Source organism: Rhinoderma darwinii, chromosome 1 (assembly GCF_050947455.1).
Source record: "Rhinoderma darwinii isolate aRhiDar2 chromosome 1, aRhiDar2.hap1, whole genome shotgun sequence".
Lineage (NCBI taxonomy): Eukaryota > Metazoa > Chordata > Amphibia > Anura > Rhinodermatidae > Rhinoderma > Rhinoderma darwinii.
In genome coordinates this window covers 455,044,589-455,057,493 of record NC_134687.1, presented here as the reverse complement: position 1 = coordinate 455,057,493, position 12,905 = coordinate 455,044,589, and positions in this window count along the sequence as shown.

Genomic DNA, 12,905 nt, shown 5'->3' with positions numbered 1-12,905 from the left:
TCACACCGTCAGGGACCCTAAAGGGGTCTACCAGCTCTCTCCCCATGATTCCAGCCCAAAACATGACTCTGCCACCTCCTTGCGGACATCGCAGCCTTGTTGGGACATGGTGGCCATTCACCAACCATCCACTTCTCCATCCATTTGGACCATCCAGGGTTGCACGGCACTCATCAGTAAACAACACGGTTTGAAAATTAGTCTTCATGTATTTCTGAGCCCACTGCAACCGTTTCTGCTTGTGAGCATTTTTTAGGGGTGGCTGAATAATAGCTTTATGCACACTTGCAAACCTCTGGAGGATCCTACACCTTGAGGTTCGCAGGACTCCAGAGGCACCAGCGGCTTCAAATACCCGTTTGCTGCTTTGCAATGGCATTTTAGCAGCTGATCTCCTAATCCTATTAATTTGTCTGGCAGAAACCTTCCTCATTATGCCTTTATCTGAACGAACCCGTCTGTGCTCTGAATCAGCCACAAATCTTTTCACAGTACGATGATCACGCCTAAGTTTTCTTGAAATATCTCAATGTTTTCATACCTTGTCCAAGGTATTGCACTGTTTCACGCTTTTCGGCAGCAGAGAGATCCTTTTTCTTTCCCATATTGCTTGAAACCTGTGGCCTGCTTAATAATGTGGAACGTCCTTCTTAAGTGGTTTTCCTTTGATTGGGCACACCTGGCAAACTAATTATCACAGGTGTCTGAGATTGATTACAATGATCCAAAGAGCCCTAAGACACAATACCATCCATGAGTTTAATTGAAAAACTAATAATTAAATGTTTATGACACTTAAATCCAATGTGCATAATAATTTGGAACACTGTGTATAGTAACAGGGGCCCACGGCCCGAGTTACTATAGTAACTTTTTATTGATAGTTGCGACCGCTGTGACCCCATAGCTACGCCACTGTATGTTATACTGTGGCTAGCTGGCATCGTTAGATTTACAAATATTGGCATATAGATTGGCAGTTTACAGTCTCTGACAGACACTTAGCTTTAAGGTTACAATCTCTGGTGGGCACTTAGTTTTGTGGTTACAATCTCTGATCTTTGGTCCCACTTGCAGGTAGGGGTGACAAGGCTTTCACTCATCCTTGGTACAAAAACACACTTGGCCTTCTCTGGTCCCGGAGCACTCTCCCCGGCAGACCGAAGCAATTCAGCAATCTGGCTAGGTTGAAGGTGCAGGAAGCTGTCCACAACCGTTGAGCAGAGTATGTAGGGTTGCTACCTTTTCAGTGACTAATGATAGTAGTGCCCAATCCTCTCCACAGACCTCCTTTAGATCTCAGTGTCAGTTCTGTGCGCTACAATCTCGCACATGACAGACTCTTCTGTACACACTCCAAGCAGATGCAGCTTCTACCAAAACAACTCCTTATAGAACCTAAGTCAACTTTAGCATGGAACCCTTGCGGCGCCACACTACTGTGTCCGTACATACGACTAGAGTCCTAGCCACCCTACCATGCCCGCCTGTAAACAGTGCAAACATTTCAACAACAACTTTTAAAGGCACAATACCTGTAAATAACAGCATGTTAGTATCATTTTGGCATAATGCAAAAACATGAACCTCCATTTCTGTTGGAGCACCTCCTTACAAGCCTGACATCTTCCAAGCCAAACAGGCATGGTAATGGAGGTGTCAGAGAATATAGCGGTCAACAACTTTCTTATGTCTATGGTCAGCTTTATCATTATTGGAGCAAATACAGCCTGGACAAAGTGACTGCAGAGTCACATGGGTGTTTTAACATCCATACCCCTAAAAATACTTGTAGCTAAGTGTGAATGATTCAACCATATAAAAGGTATTAGGCTATAATTCATATACATTATTGTTTTACTGTAGTTCTCATTTAATGATAGGTTTCTGTGTGGGTGGGGACTGGGGAGTTAAATGGAATAGATTGTCATATGACTGTTTCATGAACGTATATTCCCATGAAAAATAACATATAATTATAATCACATTCTCTTTCAGAAAGTATGGAGCTTCCATAAAATAAGTCATAGTAGCTGCAATTATTATATGTGTATAATTTGCACATTTATAATTAACTTATGCTTCCTACCACTTTTATGTCTTTATAATCTAATATGCCTGAACATACTTTAGGTAAGATTGGTGGTTGCAGTATTTAGTATTGTGTGATATAACATGAATGCAATCCTATTGTGCAGGTAGCCCTACAGACTTGCATGACAAAGTAGGCAGCGCTGTGCTGAACGCAGCTTTATATATCTTACTGCTGCTTGATGACAGTTTTCAGGTCCCTCTCAAGATGCATTCTCACACCGCCGCGGCCGCGTGTAGCCAAAACCACGCCTACATGTAGTGGCCAATGGCCTTGTAATTTTGCCGGTAACACTTTGGTAATGACGCAAAATCCTGCGGCCATGGGCCATCACATGTAAGCATGGATGCATACACACAGTACTCCATGTGCATACTTTAAGTACTCTATTTACAATAAGTACTGAGCATGGTTCTGGTGCTGAATTTATTTACTGGGCATTGGTCTGGTGTTGTATTTATATACTTAGCTTGGTTCTTATGCTGTATTTATGTACTGAGCTTGGTTCTGGTGCTTTATATATGTACTGAACTTGGTTCTGGTACTGTATATATGTGCTTGGCTCTTATGCTGTATTTATGTACGGAGCTTGGTTCTGGTGCTTTATATATGTACAGAGCATGGTTCTGCTGCTGTATATATGTACGGAGCTTAGTTCTGGTGCTGTATTTATGTACTGAGCTTAGTTCTGTATATATGTGCGTGGTTCTTGTACTGTATTTATGTACTGAGCATGGTTCCGGTGCTGTACACCGCGTTCCAAATTATTATGCAAATGTTATTTTTCGCTGATTTTCCTAAATAGTCGATGCAAATGACAGTCAGTAAAATCTTCAAGCCATCAACCGTTGGAGTATAATGCTAATTTTATTGAACAAATCTCCTAATGATTACAGTTGTTTTTTTAGAAGTAAAAAACTCAAAATGCACTGTTTCAAATTATTATGCACAACAGAGATCAAAACATTTTATAGGTTGTAAAGAGAACTAAAATGGTAATTTGTTGAATTTGCAGCATCAGGAGGTCATATTTACAGAAATCAAAAGCTCTTTCAATCAAAAAAAACTTAGCAGGACAAGTTACATGTTAACATAGGACCCCTTCTTTGATATCACCTTCACAATTCTTGCATCCATTGAATTTGTGAGTATTTGGACAGTTTCTGCTTGAATATCTTTGCAGGATGTCAGAATAGCCTCCCAGAGCTTCTGTTTTGATGTGAACTGCCTGCCACCCTCATAGATATTTTGCTTGAGGATGCTCTGAAGGTTCTCAATAGGGTTGAGGTCAGGGGAACATGGGGGCCAAACCAGGAGTTTCTCTCCTTTTATGCCCAAAGCAGCCAATAACACAGAGGTGTTCTTTGCAGCATGAGATGGTGCATTGTCATGCATGAAGATAATTTTGCTACGGAAGGCACGGTTCTTCTTTTTGTACCACGGAAGAGAGTGGTCAGTCGTAAACTCTACGTACTTTGCAGCGGTCATTTTCACACTGTCAGGGACCCTAAAGGGGCCTACCAGCTCTCTCCCCATGATTCCAGCCCAAAACATGACTCCGCCACCTACTTGCTGATGTCGCAGCCTTGTTGGGACATGGTGGCCATTCACCAACGATCCACTACTCCATCCATCTGGACCATCCAGGGTTGCACGGCACTCATCAGTAAACAACACGGTTTGAAAATTAGTCTTCATCTATTTCTGAGCCCACTGCAACCGTTTCTGCTTGTGAGCATTGTTTAGAGGTGGCCGAATAATAGCTTTAAGCACACTTGCAAACCTCTGGAGGATCCTACACCTTGAGGTTCGCGGGACTCCAGAGGCACCAGCGGCTTCAAATACCTGTTTGCTGCTTTGCAATGGCATTTTAGCAGCTGCACTCCTAATCCTATTAATTTGTCTGGCAGAAACCTTCCTCATTATGCCTTTATCTGAACGGACCCGTCTGTGCTCTGAATCAGCCACAAATCTTTTCACAGTACGATGATCACGCTTACGTTTTCTTGAAATATCCAATGTTTTCATACCTTGTCCAAGGTATTGCACTATTTCACGCTTTTCGGCAGTAGAGAGATCCTTTTTCTTTCCCATATTGCTTGAAACCTGTGGCCTGCTTAATAATGTGGAACGTCCTTCTTAAGTAGTTTTCCTTTGATTGGGCACACCTGGCAAACTAATTATCACAGGTGTCTGAGATTGATTACAATGATCCAAAGAGCCCGAAGACACAATACCATCCATGAGTTTAATTGAAAAACTAATAATTAAATGTTTATGACACTTCAATCAAATGTGCATAATAGTTTGGAACACCGTGTATACATGTACAGATCTTGGTTCTGGTGCTGTATTTATGTACGGAGCTTTGTTCTGGTGCTGTATTTATGTACGGAGCTTGGTTCTGGTGCTGTGTATATGTACTGAGCTTTGTTCTGGTGCTGTATATATGTACCGAGTTTGGGTCTGGTGTTGTATATATGTACTGAGCTGAGTTCTGGTGCTGTATATATGTACTGAGCTTTGTTCTGGTGCTGTATATATGTGCTTGGTTCTTGTACTGTATATATGTACTGAGCTTTCTTCTGGTGCTGAATTTATGTACTGAACTTGGTTCTGGTGTTGTATTTATGTGCTGAGCTTGGCTCTGGTGCTGTACTGAGCTTGGTTCTGGGCTGTATTTATGTACTGAGCTTGGTTCTGGTGCTGAATTTATGTACTGAGCTTGGTTCTGGTGCTGAATTTATGTACTGAGCTTGGTTCTGGTGCTGTATTTATGTACTGAGCTTGGTTCTGGTGTTGTATGTTTGTACTGAGCTTGGTTCTGGTGTTGTATATATGTATTGAGGTTTGTTCTGGCGATGTATTTATGTACTGGGCTTTGTTCTGGTGCTGTATTTATGTACTGAGTTTGGATCTGTATTTATGTCCTGAGCATGGTTCTTGTAATGTATGTACTGTAATACCTTCTGGAACCATATTTATGGACTGAGCTTTGTTCTGATACTAATGTTCTCGAACATACAATATTTATTTAGACTACATATTAATATATAGTATATTTGGATTATTGTAATTATTTTATTTGGTTATTAAAGAAAGAATAACTTTCTGCGTGCACCCCATGCATATATCTTTTAGTTAAAAAGGGAACTAGTTGTTTTCAAACTTCTAATCCCACCCCTGGTGCGATGGCTGAAATTCGATTACATTTTGTGAGATAAGCAAGGTCTTCTTACAGAAGGTAATCCAGTGATTGCGGCTAAATATACAGCACCACAATACTCTTATGTAAAACTGGCCTTATAAAAGAACATTTTATGGTAACCAACCCTCAGGTCAGGAATGCTTTATTTTTTTTTTTACTTTTCTTTTTGTAACAAGGTTTGTAAGCATACTATTTGAAAAACAATTGGTTATCAATTAGTTCATTTGGCAAAACTGTTTACGTTCTGTCATGTTGCATAGAGAACAGAGCCAAACAGCTATTTTTAGGGTCTATCACAAAATGTCAACAGGATTGAAGTCTTGGCCAATCGGCAAAACTGATGCACTTGATTAAAGCAAAGAAAGTGAGGATAATACACCACAAAATGTTACACAATATCATGTAAAAAGTGTATTTTAATACATTTATAACTAGGCTGCACTCGAGACAAACAACAAAACCTAGTGCTAGGGAACCAAAATCTCATCAATAAAATAGCCATAATTGTATCCTGATAAAACAGTATATTTTAAAAGGAGGATTGAGTCACTCAACAAGGAACAGGATGGGATTATTGGGTCACTTAAACATAGTAGGAAATTATTACTGCTGACATAGACCAACAATATGTCTTACATCACAAGTATCATAGATGCTAAAGTGCAATGAAAAACCAATGTGTCAGTAAACAAATATTATAGTACCAAAGACATATGTATGGAGCACAGGAATGGCATCCCCACCGATGCACCAAAAAGCCTTCGTCTGGGGGTAGTGCTTAGTTCTACATCCCTCTATTTAAACATCCCTACGTCTATAGAGTTCTTCATGAATCATATCTTTCAATAAATCATGAATCAAAACGAGAATCCACTATGGTGCCATGCATATCTCCCATCGTACTGTTTTAGGTTGTGTAACTCACTCCTTTTTAAATAAACAATTTTATCACGATAAAATTAATAAAGATATAAATATTCCCTATCACTTATTTCTTCTTATGTAGGATTTACAAAGCTGATACACTGTGTTATGCCTTGTGCAGAGGGCAGTGCATGAAACAGCGCATGAAGTCTTGGAATCCCTGTATCATGCACCACTACCCCTCTCCGACCCTGCCGCCAACATTTACCTGAGCACTGTACAATCAGGGGAAGCTTTGGCTAAATACAACCTAAATATATTTCACTGTGCTCTGGTTAGGCAGTTTTTGTACTGAATTTATGTACTGAGCTTTGTTCTGGTGCTGTATTTATGTACGGAGCTTGGTTCTGTTGCTTTATATATGTACTGAGCGTGGTTCTGGTACTGTATATATGTGCTTTGTTCTGGTGCTGTATCTATGTACTGAGCTTTGTTCTGGTGCTGTATTTATGTACTGAGCATGGTCCTGGTGCTGTATTTATGCACTGAGCTTTGTTCTGTTGCTGTATATATGTACTGAGCTTTGTTCTGGTGCTGTATATATTTACGGAGCTTGGTTCTTGTTCTGTATTTATGTACGAAGTTTTGTTCTGGTGCTGTATTTATATACTGAGCTTTGTTCTGGTGCTGTAATTGTGTACTGAGCTTTGTTCTGGTGCTGTAATTATGTATTGAGCTTTGTTCTGGTGCTGTATATATGTACTGAGATTTGTTCTGGTACTGTATATATGTGCTTGGTTCTTGTACTGTATTTATGTACGGAGCTTGGTTGTCATGCTGTATTTTTGTACTGAGCTTGTTCTGGTGCTGTATTTATGTACTGAGCTTGGTTTTGGTGCTGTATATATGTACAGACATTTGTTCTGGTACTGTATATATGTGCTTGGTTCTTGTACTGTAGTTATGTACGGAGCTTGGTTGTCATGCTGTAGGGAAGGTGTCACGGAAATTTTTTTTTTAATGTTTTTGATTTTAGTATGTTATTAAAATACATTTTATTTGTGTTTTACGGTTTTCTTTTTTCTGAATTTTACTTCTCTATGGGGGCTGCTTTTTTTTTCATCTCTGTATGTGTCGATTAACGACACATACAGAGATGGAATACGGCACATACATCCCCATAGTGAATGCGAACGGGAGCCGTTCCATTCACTATATTGTACGCCGTCTGTGTGGGAACGGCGCATGCGCTGCTCCCACACAGTACAAATGGAAGGTCTTCGGCAGTGCGACATCCGGCGCCATTTTCATGTGGAACAGAATCCGCGGCCGGACAGTAAGATGACTACTTCCGGTCGCGGCTTCCGTCCATATGTTCCAAAGCAAGGACTAGGAGCGGAGGCAGCAGTGGCGGCAGGAGCAGGTAAGTCATGTTTGTGTATGTTCGTGTTATAACCACTGTATCTAATCCTCCTACAGTGTAAAAACCACTAATATAAAAGAAAGGTGGGAACAGGAGATCACAGGGAGTTCACTTAGGCTTATGCAGATTCTAGTGGAGGAAGAGAAAGTCCAGTTTGACTCTATTAGTGCGGACCTCAAAAAAGAGATCGAGGCAGCTAAGTCTTTGGTAGATACCCCTGGTTTTGATAAAAAAGATAAAATCCTACAACAAACTCTAGAAAGGTTCACTAATCATTTAAAGGAACGTAAACACTTCCAGTTCCAGAGAGACCTACAGGAATTTAGGGAGAAAAAAGCTTACGACTTTGTTAATACCCAACAACAGCAATATCAACAGACTAATAGGGGGCCGAGGGAAACTGACCCTTCCACATCAGAGAGTGAAACAACAGACTCTGAAAGAGTGGGCCCTTTCTTTGGTGGTAGTGGTGGGAAACAAAAATATAGGGGAGGAGCTAGAGGTAGAAATAGAGGCCGTGCTAGAACCTCTTCTAATAGTGGCAATAATTTTTTAGCCAACAATCCCCCCATTTCCCGCTACATGCTGAGGGGACAAAAGGATTAGTGAAGGGAAATATGGATAGACTACGAATCATAAACCTATCTGAATATAATCTGAGTGCATCAGAGAACACGTTACTAGAAAAGGGCCTTTCCTTTGTCCCCACTGTTAAGTTTGACTCATTTTCTTGGATAAAGGATCTTAATTTGTTTGCTCGCAAACTTAAATGGATCAAATTCTTCAAACACCATAATAGAAAAAAATGCATTGAATTAGGGTTAGAAGAATCTGATATGGAAGGCCTGGTGGCCTTAGAGGGGTTACTAGAGGAATCTGGTAGAACCCCAGGTCTAGGTCCTTTCACCAATCTTAAATTGAAGAGTAGAAAGCTGCCACCTATAGGAGATTTTACCAATGTGGATTTATTTGTGGAAATGGTGGGAGATGAGATCAAAAATCTCAGTCAGGACATTAGGGGCATAGACAACAACCTGTCCTGGTCCGAAAGAGTAGCTCTGACCACCTTAGAGAAAAAACAAAGTATCGTTCTAAAAGCATCTGATAAAGGTGGGAACATCGTGGTCATGGGCAGAGATGACTACAAAAAAATGTGTGAGGACATTTTACTTAACCCTGACTGTTACACCATTTTGAAGGATAACCCCACAGCACTGTTCAAGAAAGAGTTGCTGGGCATTCTGAGTGATGCAAAGAGCAGATCTCTGATCAGTGCTAGCGAGTTTGGGTTCCTGTTTCCACAATTTCCCATCATGGCATTTTTTTATAGCCTGCCCAAAATCCACAAAGGGTATCCCCCCTTACGTGGCAGACCTATTGTTTCAGGCATTAATAATCTAACTCAAAATGTGAGTACATATGTTGATCAGGTGTTGCGCCCTTTTGTCTTGAGTCTCACATCATATGTACGTGACACTATGGATGTTCTGAAACAGATTGATGGTATTTCTTTGGAGAAAGGCACACTGTTGGCTAGCCTGGATGTTGAGGCGTTGTATTCATCCATACCTCACAAATTGGGTTACAAGGCGATCGAGTACTTCCTTGGATCAAGGGGCACTCAGTTTGCAGCCCATAACCAATTTGTTTTGCAGTTATTACAATTCGTTCTTGAAAAAAATATATTTATCTTTGAAGACAAGATCTTTCATCAGCAATGTGGCACTGCAATGGGGAGTCCTGCCGCTCCCACCTATGCAAATTTATTTCTTGGCTGGTGGGAGGAGACAATTGTCTTTGGGGACAATTTTACAAAATGGACTTCGTCCATTGGACTATGGATTAGATATATTGATGACGTGCTGCTTCTTTGGAACTCTACAGCAGAGGAGTTCCATAGTTTTGTAGCAGCCCTCAACACAAATGATATAGGGCTTAGGTTCACGTGTGAGATCAGTGAAAAAGAATTGTCTTTTCTGGATTTGAAAATTATAAAAACAGGAGAAGGTACAATTCGTACAAAGGTACACCGGAAAGAAACAGCAACCAATAGTTTCTTGCAATGGAACAGTTGTCATCCTTATCCCCTCAAACGTGGCATTCCAAAAGGCCAATTTATGAGAGTACGCAGGAATTGTAGCTCCATGGGTGACTTTGAGTGCCAGGCTCAGGAACTCAAGATAAGATTGAAGGATAGAGGCTTCCCCAAGGGTGTAATCAGAAAGGCCTATGAGGGAGCAAGGGACGCAGATAGGCAATGTCTTCTGGTTCCTAAAAAACGTAAAAAAGAACAAGTTACGAGACTCATAGGCACATATGATTCTAAACAAAATGACATCATGCAAATCCTGAAAAGGTATTGGCGTATTCTCAGTTCTGACACAGATTTGGTTGATCAGATCACACAGTGGCCCTCTGTCACGTATCGGAGAGGGAAAAACATCAGGGACAGAGTCATGCATAGCTGTTTTGACCCCATTTTACCTAGGGGTACGTGGCTGGATAGACAAATACCAGGCACTTTTAGATGTGGTAGCTGTAAAGCTTGTGACTTCATTCTCAAAGGGAATAGCTTTACCACTGTTGCAACACAGGAGAAATACAACATTCGGGATTTTGTCAATTGCAAAACAGCGGGGGTGGTTTACCTCATTACATGCCCATGCCCCCTTAATTATGTGGGAAAAACGGCGCGACAATTTCGGCGCCGGATAAGGGAGCATGTCGGAGATATTATCCATGCTAGGGACACCCCAATATCTAAGCATGTGCATGCCAAACACCAAGGCCAAGCAGCATGTTTAAAGTTTCAAGCAATTGAACTCATTAGACCCCCCAAAAGAGGAGGTGACTGGGACAACCTAATTCTACGCAAAGAAGCCCAATGGATCCATAGACTGGCATGCATACAACCAGCGGGTTTAAACGAGCAGACTAATTATACTTGTTTTATTTAATATGTTATACCATTCCTCCTCCTTAGACGGCCAATATTCACCTCGGGTGGCCTTTTGGGTGGGTGGTTGTTTTTTGCATAGTTCACTATGTTTGATATGGCCATATTGGCCAGTTAACATATTTAGAGATCTTGTGTTAAAAATTTTAAATGGGAGGGATTCCGCTATCTTGTCCACCCAATATGTGTTTTTAAACTAGAGAGTTGCTTATTTGAGGCTTTACACTTGCGGTGGGTAACTGTCCCGCAAGACATACTCACAAACAAATTATCGGCTTGCTCTTACCTTCCTCTTACTTGGCAGTCCGGGCGATACGTCCCTGGCTTCTACTGCGCCTGCGCGTTCGGTTTGATGCGGCCGATGATGACCCCTGGCTGTCAGCTGACGGCGGGGGGTCACATGGGCAGGTGTCACGAATCGAGAGGGTGTTGTGATTGGTCAGTTCATGTATCGCCGCCAAAACGAGGGGTGGAGTTTGGGGCTTATAGTAACCCAGCGCCTGCAATGAAGTATGCCGTTGACATCGATACGAGCATCTTCCCGTGACGCACAGCAGAATATCTGCTGTTGAATACCATTATCGCTGGTGATGAGGCCAGAGTGACCAAGATACGGACCCCTGAGGATGAGTATCTGAAACGCGTAGGGTCTTTCATTGTATACTGAATGTCTGCATAGGGGACAGTAGCATTGTTTTACACCCAGCGCTAGGAGTTCCGGTGTTTTGTTCACGGACACTGGTGCACTTTGGGGATTGTACTACTGTTGTGCCCAGGTCAAATGCTGTTGTCAGTGAAACATTGTTACAAACACTGAGATATATTTATCATAATGACTCAGTGTTTTCTGTTTAATACGTTTTTAAACTATCACGGTGGGGCTTATTTCACAGTGGTGTGTTACCCCTGTTTTTAAAATGAGTTACTAATAAAAGGTATATTTTACTCAATTGTCACTTCAGTGAACCTACAGTGTGCATTCACTCAAAAAATAGCGGCACACAGTGTAGGAGGTTTGAACATTCGACCCCCTCCTTTCTCCTGGCACTAGCCAGGATAAAGGAGAGGGCATTGTTTGAGCACACTAGAGCGAGTGTGTCTTCTCCAATTTTGCAGCATAAAGCAATGAGGTTGCTTTACCACATGCCAATGCTGCAATTTTGGGAATTGCTCCCTCTAGTGACCAGCACATGGAAATGTTATAAATTAGAATCTAATTTATAATATTTCCTGACTTGTGAAAAAATTCTAACAATGTGTAATCATTTATATACTAACTGTTTAACTAAAAAAAAAAAAAAAAAAATATTTCTAGCGACACATTCCCTTCTTGGAATCCCTGTATCATGCACCACTACCCCTCTCAGGCCCTGCCGCCAACATTTACCGGAACACTGTACAATCAGGGAAAGCTTTGGCTTTATTTTTGGTGTTGAAGTTCTCTTGACGGCTGCAGTAGGATTTCATTCAGGTTTTCCATGTATTTTGGGGTTTTAATTTTTCCATCTGTACATCTGCCAGGGACTACGCAAGTCTCATAGAACTGAATGGTAGTTATGGAAACAGCGTAGCTCGCATGCTACACTGTTTCCGCAACTGCCATTCACTTCTATGGGAGTTACGGAAACAGCGTAGCTCAGGTCGGGAATCACACGAGTCAGCCGGAGCACAGAGAGGTAGATCGGGGTTTAGGGGGCCCTATTCTAGAGATAGGTGCGGGTCCCAAAGGTAGGACCCGCATCTATCTGACATTTATGGCATATTCTGCGGATTTGCCATAAATGTCCCTGATGGGAAAACCCCTTTATTGCAGGCAATTCATTTAAAAGTTACTGTATGGACACGAGCGTGTAAACAGAACACACAGATGTCTAAGTGGAGATCTCAGCTTGGGGACCAACTTAACAAGGTGCATTACAAACTTTGTACCATTTGTGAAGAATTTTTAGGTTATGTAGTTTCTACATTTTCTGTATCAGTTTATAATATTTCTAATGACAAAACTGAAGATCTGTGCACCTACCTTACCAGCACATATGTAGAATACTGTATAAGATAAAACTTTATATACAGAGGAGTCTAAAATTATCATAATTTTTAAGTCTCAAAGCGATCAAGAATAGTACATTTTTATATTGACTATTTCTATCATTTGTTACAGGCTGAAGGGCAAAGTGGCAAATATGCAGTTCCAGTCCATAAAATTCAAAGGGTGATGCACAAACTAATCTTTATTCACGCGTGGTTTATGATTAACACCTACTAACCATACAAGTGTACCAATAGCTCTCCTTTTTCTAAGCAGTTACAAACCACAAATTTAGAAGACGCCACAAAGTGCACATTATATATGTACTTTGAT